Here is a 12,987-nt window from a genome sequence, read left to right as displayed (position 1 = left end):
TCTGCTTCGTGGGTTCGGGTCCTGTCAGCTACGGCGAAGCGGGGACCCCTAAAAATCACAGGCGCGTTGCCTGTGAACTGGAGACTCGGCGGGCACCTTTGCGCCCCCCCCGACGCTGCGAAATAGCCTTTTTAAAGGCTCCGGAGGAGCGGAGGGGTCTTGGAGCGGTGCTGAGAGTCGTCTTCACCCAGCCTGCGAAGCGAAGCCGCGTCGCCATTAGCGGAGAGCGCTGACTTCTTCCCGGGAAATTGGATTAAAAGAACAACTATCCGTGAGTAGGATTGACCGCTAAAATATAACTGGACACTAAAAGTAAAGAAATTGGGCACCGAGACGGACAAGCACTAAAAAGGAAGTCCTGCTTTCCGTTCTGTAGCAAGATCAAAGCGAAAGGCACTCTAGCTGTAACTGCTTGAGAGGAAACTTGCGGGATTTAAGAAATCCACCACCAAAGCAAAGAACTCCCCCCCCCCCCGAAGGCAGGAGGGGGGGAAGAAGATTTTAAAAGTGTTTCCCTGCCAATTTAAAAGAATTGGATTAAGTATCGCTGCTCTTTAACCTGGGATCGGACTGCCGGAGAAAAGGAACCGGCTAAGGACTGTTGCTATAAGAAGCTAAAAAATATCTCAAATTGACTTTGGTTACTTCCAATTTGAAACACTGTTTCTGTGGTATTACAAAGTTACTTACAGGACACTATTGACTGGGATCCCCTTGAAAAAGGAAAGAAAAATTGAAAGGGACTAGGAAACTTTTATTCCTTCTTTTTTGAAGAGTGTGGGATTACTTTGAGAAGCATAGAACTGACTCTACGCCCCCTAGAGGACCTACAAATTGTTTCAGCAACAAGTGGAGTTTAAAATTTGAGAACTTTGTTTGTGAGTTTCAAAGTCTGGGAATGACCTTGACTAAAAGACTTTGTTATGGCAGATGGTAAAGAGAAAGGGGAGTTACAAGAAACAACCTTGAGATCTGGCAGACAATACAGAATTGACACTTACATGCAAAGAAGGGCTTCTGTAACAGGAGCCTCTGGAACTATAGTGGCTGCAAAGCCAAAAGCGAAAGCAATGTCTACAGAAGAATCATTTGCTAAGGTATTGGAGAAGATAAATGACTCTTTGGAGGAACTAAAAAAAGCAAGGTGCGGAGACTAAATTGCAAGTTGCTGAAACTAAAGTACAAGTTGCTGAAACAAATAAAAAAATTGAAGAAATCTCTGGGAAAATTGACCTAAATACTAAAAGTATAACTGACCTAGGGAATAAAGTGAACTCAAATGCAGAAGCAATTGGGAAATTATTGGAAGATTCATCTATAACACGAAAGATAGCCGAGGAAGCTAAGGAAATTGCAACTGCTGCGGAGGAAAAATTTCCACCAGTTTACAAGAAATTGGATGAATATGAACTGGCACTCTCTATGCAGGATATGCAACGCAAGGAGAGGAACCTGAGGATCAGACTTGTGCCGGAAAAGGAAGGAGAGAACTTGGTGGATGATTTGACAAAAGAATTTTCTGATTTTTGGAAGCAGGAGCTGAAGAAATAAGATTTTAAGATAGAAAGTGCATTTAGATTGGGAATAAGACAGAAGAGAAATCGACCCAGAGATTGTCTTATTACCTTAAGATCAAAGGAGGAGCGAGATAAAATATTGAACCTGCACTACCAAACAGCCCTTCGAATTGAAGACTTTTTTATTGAGATCTTTAAAGACATCCCTAAGAGTATCTTGGACGCAAGAGGACATTATAAAGACCTGGTGACACTGCTGAAGAAGAACTACATACCATTCAGGTGGGAATTTCCCCAAGGCTTGTCTTTTAAATATAAGGGAAAGAAGAGAAGAATAAAGACTGTAAGTGATAAAGACAAGTTCTTGGGAGAACACGAAGAAGACCTACAGAAAGAGACATTTCCAGGACAAGGGCATCCATCACTGGACACGAACACGGTACCACCGACAGACGAGGAACAAAAACAGGGAGCTGTAGGAGGAAGGAGTAAATAATCCCATCATGGCTCTGCAACTTCTAACCTGGAATTGTAATGGCTTAAATATTCCCAGGAAGAGAAAAAATATATTTCATGCCTTAAAGAAAGACCAATTGGACTTGATATGCCTACAAGAGACCCACGTGACAAGAGCACACAGAAAATTATTAATAAATAAAAGACTGGGACAGGAATTTATATCTTCAGACAGAGTAAAAAAGAGAGGAGTGGTGATCTATGCAAAAGAAAAATTGCAACCGAAACAAATTTTTAAAGATGATCAAGGAAGATATTTGGCAATTGAAATTCAATCTCAAGGAGAGAAGTATTTGATAGTGGGAATCTATGCACCAAACGAAGGGAAAGCTGAATTTTTTAAGAAGTTGCATGAAATTTTGATGGACCATATGGATTACAACTTAATTTTGATGGGAGATATGAATGGAGTGGTTTCAACAAATATGGACAAGGCACAAAGACAGGTAATAACAAAAGATGGAAGACTACCAAAGACTTTTTTTGAAATGACTGACAATATGGACTTGATTGATATTTGGAGAACAAAACACCCATTAGAAAGAGAGGGAACCTTCTTTTCTGAAGCCAAAATGACATGGACAAGGATTGACCAAATCTGGGTGACTAGCAGTATGGCTCCGAATATAAAAAAAGTAGAAATCTGCCCAAAAACTTTCTCCGACCATAATGCGGTAAAGATGGTGATGAGGCAAACAACAACTGGTTCCTTCAGATGGAGAATGAATGACACCTTATTTAGAGACGAGGAGATCTGCAAGAAGGCCCAAAAAACCTTGAAAGACTATTTTGAAATCAACTTAAGGTCTGAAGTAGAAAAAAGAATAGTATGGGACGCAAGCAAAGCCGTGATGAGAGGGTTTTTGATTCAGCAAAATACTTTAAAGAAGAGAAAGCAAAATGAGAAAAAGGAGAGAATTTTGGAAAAGATAAAAGAAGGGGAAAAACAATTAAGATCGAAGCCAAAATCCCAAGAGATTCTAAGAGAAATCAAATTTCATCAAACACAATATATGGAACTGATGAATCAAGAATTAGAGTGGAGAATTAAACAAATGAGACAAAAGACTTTTGAATCTGCTGATAAATGTGGCAAGTTACTGGCTTGGCAAATAAAGAAGAGACAAAAACTCAACACGGTAACAAATATAGAAGTGGAAGGAAAAAACATAAGCAACCCAGCGGAAATTAGGAATTGTTTTCAGAACTACTTCAGACAACTTTACACACAAGGGCCGCAAAAAGAAATGGACATACAACAGTTCCTTGAGGAAAATGGGCTGAAAAAGGTTTCGCATGAAAGTAAGATAATATTGAACCAGGAGATATCAGCACAAGAAATAGAAGATGCCATTCAAGGCATGACGCTGGGCAAATCCCCTGGACCGGATGGACTGACTTCCAAATACTACAAAGTTTTGAAGGAAGGGTTGATACAACCTTTGAAGGAAGTCTGCAATGAGATTATGGAGGGGAAAAGGGCACCCGATACGTGGAGAGAGGCCTACATTACACTTATACCAAAGACAGAGACTGAAAAGACCCAACTTAAAAACTACCGACCCATCTCGTTATTGAATGTGGATTACAAAATCTTTGCTGATATTTTGGCAAAAAGACTGAAGAGAGTTTTGGTGGAGGAGATTCACGGGGACCAAGCGGGCTTTCTCCCAAAAAGGCACTTGTCGAACAATGTAAGGAATATAATTGACATTTTGGAAAAGCTGGAAGTGAACATAAACACTAAAGCTGTTTTGATATTTGTGGATGCCGAGAAAGCCTTTGACAACATTTCTTGGAGTTTTATGTTGAAGAACCTCCGGGGGATGGGGGTAGGCCAAGGGTTTGAAAATGGTATAGGTGCAATATACTCTGAACAGAAAGCCAAACTAATTGTAAATAATGTGGTTACAGAAGAGTTCAAGATTGAAAAAGGGACACGCCAGGGGTGCCCTATCTCCCCATTACTTTTTATATCGGTCCTGGAGGTTTTGCTTAATATGATTAGGAGGGACCAGTTGGTTAAAGGGATTCAGGTCGGAGCTAAACAATATAAACTGAGAGCATTTGCAGATGACTTAGTACTTACATTGCAAGAGCCAGAAGCTAGCACGAAAAGAGTTTTGGAAATAATTCAAGAGTTTGGTCAAATGGCAGGATTTAAATTGAATAAGTCTAAGACAAAGGTTTTGGAGAAAAATTTGACACAGATAGAAAAGGAAAGGTTCCAGAATGAGACAGGGTTGACTGTGGTTAAAAAAGTGAAATATTTGGGTATAAATATGACAGCTAAAAATGTGAATTTGTTTAAAGATAATTATGAAAAAACTTGGAGAGAAGTGAAAAAAGATTTGGAGATTTGGTCCAACTTGAAGCTTTCCTTGTTAGGCCGTATTGCAGCTATAAAGATGAATGTATTGCCAAGAATGTTGTTTTTGTTCCAAGCATTGCAAATAATTGATAAAATGGATTGTTTCAAGAGGTGGCAAAAAGACATATCTAAATTTGTCTGGCAGGGCAAAAAGCCCAGAATTAAATTTAAGATACTAACGGATTCAAAGGAAAGAGGGGGGTTTGCCCTGCCAGACTTTAAACTTTACTATGAAGCGGCAGCTTTCTGCTGGCTGAAAGAATGGCTACTTCTTGAAAACACAGACATTTTGGATTTGGAAGGTTTTAATAACATTTTTGGGTGGCATGCATATTTGTGGTATGACAAGGTTAAAGCACATAAAAGTTTTAAAAATCATATTGTCAGAAAAGCACTACTAAATGTCTGGGACAGATATAAAGACTTGCTGGAAAATAAAACTCCAAGGTGGCTGTCGCCAATGGAAGCTAAGGCAGTTAAAAAGTTAAATATGGAGTCCAAGTGGCCAAGATACTGGGAAATTTTGGAAAAGGAAGGGGACAAATTGAGATTGCAGAGTTTTGAGAAATTAAAAGGGAAGGTGAGAGACTGGTTCCACTACCATCAAATTAATGAAGCGTTTAAACTGGACAGTAAAATTGGCTTCCAGGTGGAAAAATCAAAATTGGAGACAGAACTGTTAGAACCCAGTACTAAGAATTTGTCCAAAATGTACAATTTGCTGCTGAAATGGAATACACAAGATGAAACGGTTAAATCGGTCATGATTAAATGGGCTCAGGACATTGGTCATAATATTTTGTTTGCTGATTGGGAAAAGTTGTGGACCACCGGGATAAAATTTACGGCATGTAATGCCTTAAGAGAAAACATTATGAAAATGATATATAGGTGGTACATAACCCCAGTCAAGCTTGCAAAGATTTACCATGTGCCTGACAACAAATGTTGGAAATGTAAAGAAACTGAAGGTACATTTTTTCATCTTTGGTGGACCTGCCCGAAGATTAAGGCATTCTGGGAAATGATCTATAATGAACTTAAAAAGGTATTTAAATATACTTTCCCCAAGAAACCAGAGGCCTTTCTCTTGGGTATTGTCGGCCAAGGGGTGTTAAAGACGGATATAACTTTCTTTATGTATGCTACAACAGCAGCTAGAATACTCATTGCGAAGTACTGGAAGACGCAAGAACTACCCACACTGGAAGAATGGCAGATGAAGGTGATAGACTATATGGGCTTGGCAGAAATGACGAGCAGAATCCGAAACCAGGGAAGAGAAGCAGCGCAAGAAGAATGGAAAAAATTCAAGGACTATTTAAAGAAATATCACAAAGTTAATGAAAGTTAGAATGATGTTGGACTGGAAAGTAAATGGTTACTATTAGCAATGGTTAAGACAAGGAAAATAAGGAAGAATAGTCTAAATTTAAATTAAAATAAGGGAAGATTTGCTGAACAATCGATAAGAATTTGGAATACAGAAAGGGGAGGCATGAGGAAGTCGGGGAAGATAGGATATGAAATTAGGATATGAAATGATACATGTTTTTTGTTTTGTTTTTGTTTTTGTATGTTTATGTTTGTTGTATTGTGTTTATATGGAAAAATAAAAATATTTAAAAAAAAAAAAAAACAGAAAACACCCCACAGCCTTTGATAAGAAAATCAAGGTGCTTTAGTTAATAATAAAAATAAAAATCCTGACTCCAGTCAGTCAAATGCTTTAAACTCATCTTGCAGCACAAATATTTTGCTGGTTAAAATAATTGTAGGGAACTGCCTTTCGGAACTAACACCCCCCCCTTCCAAAACACCTGATAACAGGAAAAGCTCTCCTTGCTGCCCATACAGAAGCCTAGTAATGGTGCAATTCTTTGCAAGCCTAACCTACGTCACAGGGTTGTTGTGAGGATCAAATGTGGAGGAGGCCTATGTACCACACTTTGAGCTCCTTGGAGGAAAAGTGGGTTATAAATGCAATCAATCAATCAATCAATCAATCAATCAATCAATCAATCATCGACTCAGAAGTAAGCCCCACTCAGTCCAATGGGGCTTGCCCTAGGTCAGAATGTCCAGGTCTAAGGTAAAGGTAAAGGGTAAAGGGACCCCTGACCATTAGGTCCAGTTGTTGCCAAATCTGGTGTTGCGACGCTCATCTCGCTTTATTGGCCAAGGGAGCCGCCATGCAGCTTCCGGGTCATGTGGCCAGCATAACTAAGCCACTTCTGGTGAACCAGAGCAGCGCACGGAAACGCCGTTTACCTTCCCGCCGGAGTGGTACCTATTTATCTACTTGCACTTTGACGTGCTTTCGAACTGCTAGGTTGGCAGGAACTGGGACCGAGCAATGGGAGCTCACCCCGCTGTGGGGATTCGAACCGCCGACCTTCTGATTGGCAAGTCCTAGGCTCTGTGGTTTAACCCACAGCACCACCCGCGTCCAATGTCCAGGTCTACTTGGTAGTAAACCCTATTGAACCCAATGCAATCCCATGCATATTTACTAGGAAGCAGGTCCTACAGTGTGCTCAACTAGGTTTACTCCCAGGTAAGTCTATAAAGCTCTGCAGCTTTGGTGCCTAAAATGTGAGGCGGTGCTTTTTCCCAGAGCTCTGCATTTTTTGTTTTATTTTAAACTTGCTTCAAAAACGTCTTAACTTTCCACCTTCAAAGGGTCTTGCTATGCAGAGAGATGGGTTTTGCCTGGGCCTGCACTGCAAAGGGAGGTGATATTAAGCAGCGGGGGTGTATTCATCAGGGAAATGGAGGTCAGGAATGAACTCAGGATAGCTCACTAGGTAGAGCTAAGAGCCTCTTAGTCTCAACGTCGTGGGTTCGAGCTCCACGTTGGGTGAAAGATTCCTGCATTTGCAGCGGGTTGCGCTAGATGACCCCCAGGGTCCCTTTCCAACTCTTGCAATTCCGCGATTGATGGAAGGTTGGACCAGCCTTCCAAGAGCCCCTCGCTGCCGTCCCCTTCGCTGCAGGGTTGCAGTACCCCCGAGAGGGCGCTAGGTGTCATGCGGCCGAGACCCATTCAAAGGCTCCTCATGCAACTTGGGCACGTGCGAGTTAAAACGGAGGGCCGGCGTTGTCTCTGTAAAGATCGCTGCTTAAACGCTTCCATTTAGAGAGAGAGAGAGAGAGAGAGAGAGAGAGAGAGAAGGGGGGCGGTCCAGGGCTCTAATCAGCAACGGCCCCCTTTGCAGCGCGCATTTTGCCAGCTCCGGCTCGCCCGCTCCCCGCATGAGCTCACCTCTCCTTGACCCTCCGCCACTCCTCTACTGCGGCGACCGACCAATCAAGCCCTCGCTCCTCGGCCACTTCGCTGAATGCAAACGTCTCTGGCCGTGCCTCTATTTCTATGGTAACCCAGCAGAAGAGATGCGGTCGCGCGCATTACAGGGCTGGAATAAGCAATGGGGAGATGGGAAGCCCTTCACTTTAAAAAACAAAACAAAACAAAAACGTATTTTGGGGTTGTTCTAAGCTGCGCTGTAGAGATAGACGGTTCTCTCCCCGCCCCGCTGCGCTTTATGGATTTCTTTGCAACGAATCTAATGGCTGGTTTTGCCGATGAATGGTGAATTGTGTCAGTAAGGATTGCCTTAAAAAACAACACACCACACACAGACACACATTTCCTTTAATAACAACTGGACAGGCAGAAGTTCAGCAGGTGACGTTCCCTTCCCCCACCCTGTGCAAGTTTGCTAATATTATTACTGTATTGTATGACCCTCGGGGTCCCTTCCAACTCTGCGATTCTCTGATTTTGTTACATATTTATTTATACCCAACCTTCTTCCCTAAGGCAGTTTACAGATAAAAGAACAACTAAAACATGGGGGGGAACCCCCTAACCATTTAAAAACATTTAAGCATTTATAGCATTAAATAGATCATTATATGTTGTATGTATACATGCAGTCACAACCAAAACAGCACAGCACCAACCCCCTCATTCATAGAATTGTAGCACTTGTGGTGGTGGTGAATTGTGAACTGAAAGAAAGTACTATGAGCAAGTCCCCTAGAGAATCAAACTCAGTGATGACAGCTATTGCCCATCTGTGCTTGTTTTGTGAACTGAAGTACAACCTGTGAATAATTTCTCCTCTGGAAGGCCCACCGAAATGAATGGGAGTTGTACAACAGCAGTACATAGTCTGCAGTTGTATACAGACTTACCTGGGAGTATGTCCCATGGGACTACGTTTGAGTAGACGTTAATAGCATTGCCCTGTTTGGCCCTGTTCACACACTTGCTTCTTCATATTCATTCTCCTTTATAGGAGAAGTCTCTGGTGGCACATTATGAAACTATCATGTGATTGCCCCAACATATACCCAACTTGCAACTTAAGCTATATTTAGTCTGCCAACAGTCAGCCCCTATTTGTTCTGCTGACACCAAATCTAATTTTAGAAGTTTTGTGATGGAACAATAAACATGGATTATGTAGTATCATGGAGCCGAGATCAGCACATCCAGTTCCACATTAGTAATATTCATCTCTTACTTTCAGTTGTCTTGTACAAAAGTTTTGTGTGGGTGTGTTTGTGTGGGTGGGTAACATTTCCAACTAAACTATTAAAACATTGAATTCATGCACAATCCCGTTTATGAAAATCTAAACTATCATTAATTCATTTGGTTCTGGTTATGAATTAATTCATTTGGTTATGGTTATGAATTGCTTCCCATGAGGCATCCCAGAGCAATTTGCAATACAATAAAAACATATATGGAGCAACTGCATGTATAAAGGCCCAATTCTGACATATGAAATGGACCTCCTGATAGGATTGGATTTTTTTAGGATGCCCTCCTGTAGAACACAGTTATCTTCTTCTTCTTCGGCGATCACTCATAGCCAAGTAAGATTGTCTTCCATAAACACAGTTTTAACAATGATTCCATAAGTGACTGTGGAGGCCAGTTCTGGATCCACATGTCCTTCCACAGTGGGGACATTGGTTTCCAGGCGGGAGTTGATCATGGTGTGGATTTGCCAAGTATTCCTTCCTCTTAGCACATTTCTCCCTTGCATCCTGAGTTCGAGTGTCTTCAAAGCCCATGACATCTTTGGTAAAGGCTGTTCTCCAGTTGGAGCGCTCGCAGGCAAGTGTTTCCTGATTGTTGGTGTTTATACTACATTTTTTTAGATTTGCCTTGAGAACAGTCTTTAAACCTCTTTCGTTGACCACCAGCATTACGCTTTCCATTTTTAAGTTCGGAATAGAGTAGTTGCTTTGGAAGACAATAATCAGGCATCCGCACAACATGACCAGTCCAGCGAAGTTGGTGTTGAAGAATCATTGCTTCAACACTGGTGATCTTTGTTTCTTCCAGTACACTGGCATTAGTTCGCTGGGTATGAAGGGAATGAGAATCTTTTAGGCATTCTGGTTCCAAGGGATGCAGGGCTTTATGTATCAGTACCAGCTCCTTGAACTTAGCCCAGTAGCCAATTGGCAGCCAATTCTTTCAGCAGCAATATACTGGCAATATTCCACCCCTAGTTAGTAGACTCGCCTTTACATTTTGCACTAGCTGCAGTTTCCAGATCAGCCCAAAGGACAGACCCACCTTGGAAGAATCCAATCTGGAGGTTAGCAGCACATGGACGACAGTGGTTAGTCTATCCTGGTCCAGAAACTGTAGCTAGTAAAAAGCCACTCATAGCCTGGGACTCTAGCGACAGAGATGGATCCAAGGGCCCACCAAAACTATGAACCTTCTCCTTCCAGGGGCGTATGACCCCATCCAAAGCAGGCTATTGACCAATAATCCAGACTTAGGAACCGCTCGCCCCCAGCATCTCCTCCTTGGCAGGACTCAGAGAGTCAATTCCTTGGCTCTCATCCAGCCTACCACTGAAACCAGGCACCAGTCCAGAACTTGCATGGCTTCTCCTGATTTAGATGTTACAGAGAAATGGAGCTCAGTATCATCCGCATACCGATGACAGCTCTCAACAGCTTCATGTAGATGTTAAATCAAAACGGGGACAGGATGGTACCCTGAGGCACTCTGAAGCAGAACTGCTAGGGGAACGAGAGATAATCACCCAACGCTGTTCTCTGAAACTGACCCTGAAGGTGGGAACCAAACCATAGTAAAACATTGCCCATTTCACGGAGCAGGCTCAGGAAGCTACCATGTCTGATAGAATCAGAAGTCCCTGAGATCAAGTGAAACTAACAGGGTTTTAATCCTCCAGTCCTGCTGATAAGGTCATCCACCAGGGCAGCCAAGGCTGATTCAGTCCCATAACCAGGTCTGAAACTCAACTGGAATGGGGCAAGATCACCAGTTTCATCCAAGAGTATTTACGACAGTTGTACCACAACCCTCTCAATCACCTTCTCTCAAAAGGGGGAATTGACAACAGGGAGGTAGTTGTCACAAGCCAATTGGTCAGTTTCAGTTTGGGCTTTTTCAGGAGTAGCCATATCACTGGCTCTTTCAAGATGGTGATATTATAACCCCTTTGAAATATTCCAAACAAACAGTGCCATTGCAATCACAATGACAAAACTCTTAACAACAACAACACAAAAGACTACATGCTTTAAAAAGTATTATTCTGTGTGTGTGTTTTTATACAGATGGACCATTTCTCACCAAAACTTTTCAATTGCATATCTTCTCTAATCTTAAAAGTAGTTTTATCATATGTGCCAAGTTATAATCTTAACATCTCTTCCAACAAAGAGGGCACATATTTTTTGTTTCCACTTGCATCTTTTATATTTCCAATTATAAATAATTTTCTAAGTATTTAAATGTGATTGTATAACGGGGTCCCCACTGTGGTGGCCCATGGGTGCCATGGTGCCTCATGTGAACTTCCCTTGGCACCCACAAAGCCTATGAGACCCCCCTCCCCCACCCTCTACCTCCTTGGTCATGGAAAATTGCATGCAGCTGCAGGAGAAAGTTAGGAGGAGGATGCTCTTTCACACTTCCTCTTTGAGCTTGGTGTGCTTCTCAAGACTTAAGGATATGTTCACATTAGCAACGTAAAATGCAGCGAGCTTGTTCTGCCAAACCCGTGCATTTCAAGCCACATTCACACAGTGTTGTTCACATCAGAGAGAGGGTGGGGATATCTTCACCCAATATGCAGGACCTTTTTGGTTTCGCTGACCATGCACACACACACACACCCCGGACACTCACACACCCCGGACGCTTACTCCAGTGGCACCTGGGCACGCTCCCAGGGGCAGGGTGAGCCATTCATAGGAACAGGGTGCACCGCAGGGCCTCCAGAGTCTGCCTGCCTCCTCCCAATCAGCTGCCCTACAGCTGGGGGGGGAGGCAGTGGGTGGACCATTTGGGCAGCGTGGAGTCTGCGTGCACCCAGGTCACCGCATCTATCCCAGGAGAGACATGTGGCTCGGGTGCACTGTAGGCCCTGCGGTGAGTGCTGCCTGGCATTTTGTCACCCCTCTCAGTGGTGACACCCAAAAGCGACCCGCCCCCACTGCACCCCCTTCCTCCGCCCCTGTCTTACTCATGAAGCTGTTATCTGTGCATGTGGAATGGCTGTCTCGAATGTGCACACCGTTCACAAAGGGAATGTGGCATAATAATATACTACTACTACTAATAATAATTTATTATTTATACCCCGCCCATCTGGCTGAGTTTCCCCAGCCATTCTGGGCGGCTCCCAATCGAGTGTTAGAAACAATACAGCATTAAATATTAAAAACTTCCCTAAACAGGGCTGCCTTCAGATGTCTTGTAAAGATAAGATAGCTGCTTATTTCCTTCACATCTGGTGGGAGGGTGTTCCACAGGGCAGGCGCCACTACCGAGAAGGCCCTCTGTCTGGTTCCCTGTAACCTCACTTCTCTCAATGAGGGAACCACCAGAAGGCCCTTTTCTAGTCAGACTGAAGCTGGTTTGAGGGAAAACACATTAAGCAGCAGTATTTGTCAAGGAGCTGTAGGATCTAATACCACGGAAACTAATGCTAATATGCCCAAGAACCTCATCAAAATGCTGGAGAAGCTGCATCTCCACAGACACATATCTCCACATGTGGTGGGAATGTCCTAAAATCCAACTGTTCTGGACATCAATCATACAAGAAATATGCAAAATAACTAAGCAAGTATTAGAAGTCACCTCAGAACTGGCCCTACTAAACATCTTCCAAGATAATAATGCCCACTCACATCGCAAAGAGCTTATAACCCACCTACTCTCAGCAGCCAGAAGCATCATAGCCATACACTGGAGAAACCTGTCAGGAGTAAGCATAGACCAATGGTATAGTACGGAAAACAGCCTTACTGTATTAGAAAAACTAGCCAATAAACTGAAACTGACACGGGGACAAATAGAAGAAGATGCCTTCACCCTGGTATGGTTACCCTTTATCACATACACAGCCCAACAAGACAACAAGAGCCCGCCAACAGCATATGAATCAATCTGGCTAACCTGATCCAAACACACACACACACACACACACACTACTCACACACAAAAACAAATTTCACTACAGCCAATCAGAGACAACCCTAGGCCACCCCCAATTTCTCTCACCACCA

The 12,987-nt window shown here is 42.8% G+C and overlaps 1 long non-coding RNA gene across 1 annotated transcript in view; it reads right to left on the bottom strand.

The window, feature by feature from the left end:
* The window catches only part of LOC310762487, a 50,101-nt gene that overhangs the window by 18,515 nt on the left and 18,599 nt on the right, over positions 1–12,987 (bottom strand). The window contains exon 2 of the long non-coding RNA XR_014548018.1: positions 7,670–7,820. This is a non-coding gene — a long non-coding RNA (uncharacterized lncRNA). The remainder of the gene's footprint in view (positions 1–7,669; positions 7,821–12,987) is intronic.

Source organism: Podarcis filfolensis (assembly GCF_964270895.1).
Source record: "Podarcis filfolensis genome assembly, chromosome: 5".
Taxonomy (NCBI): domain Eukaryota; kingdom Metazoa; phylum Chordata; class Lepidosauria; order Squamata; family Lacertidae; genus Podarcis; species Podarcis filfolensis.
Note: the sequence above shows the minus strand (reverse complement) of the source record. Positions and strands in the feature narration are given on the sequence as shown.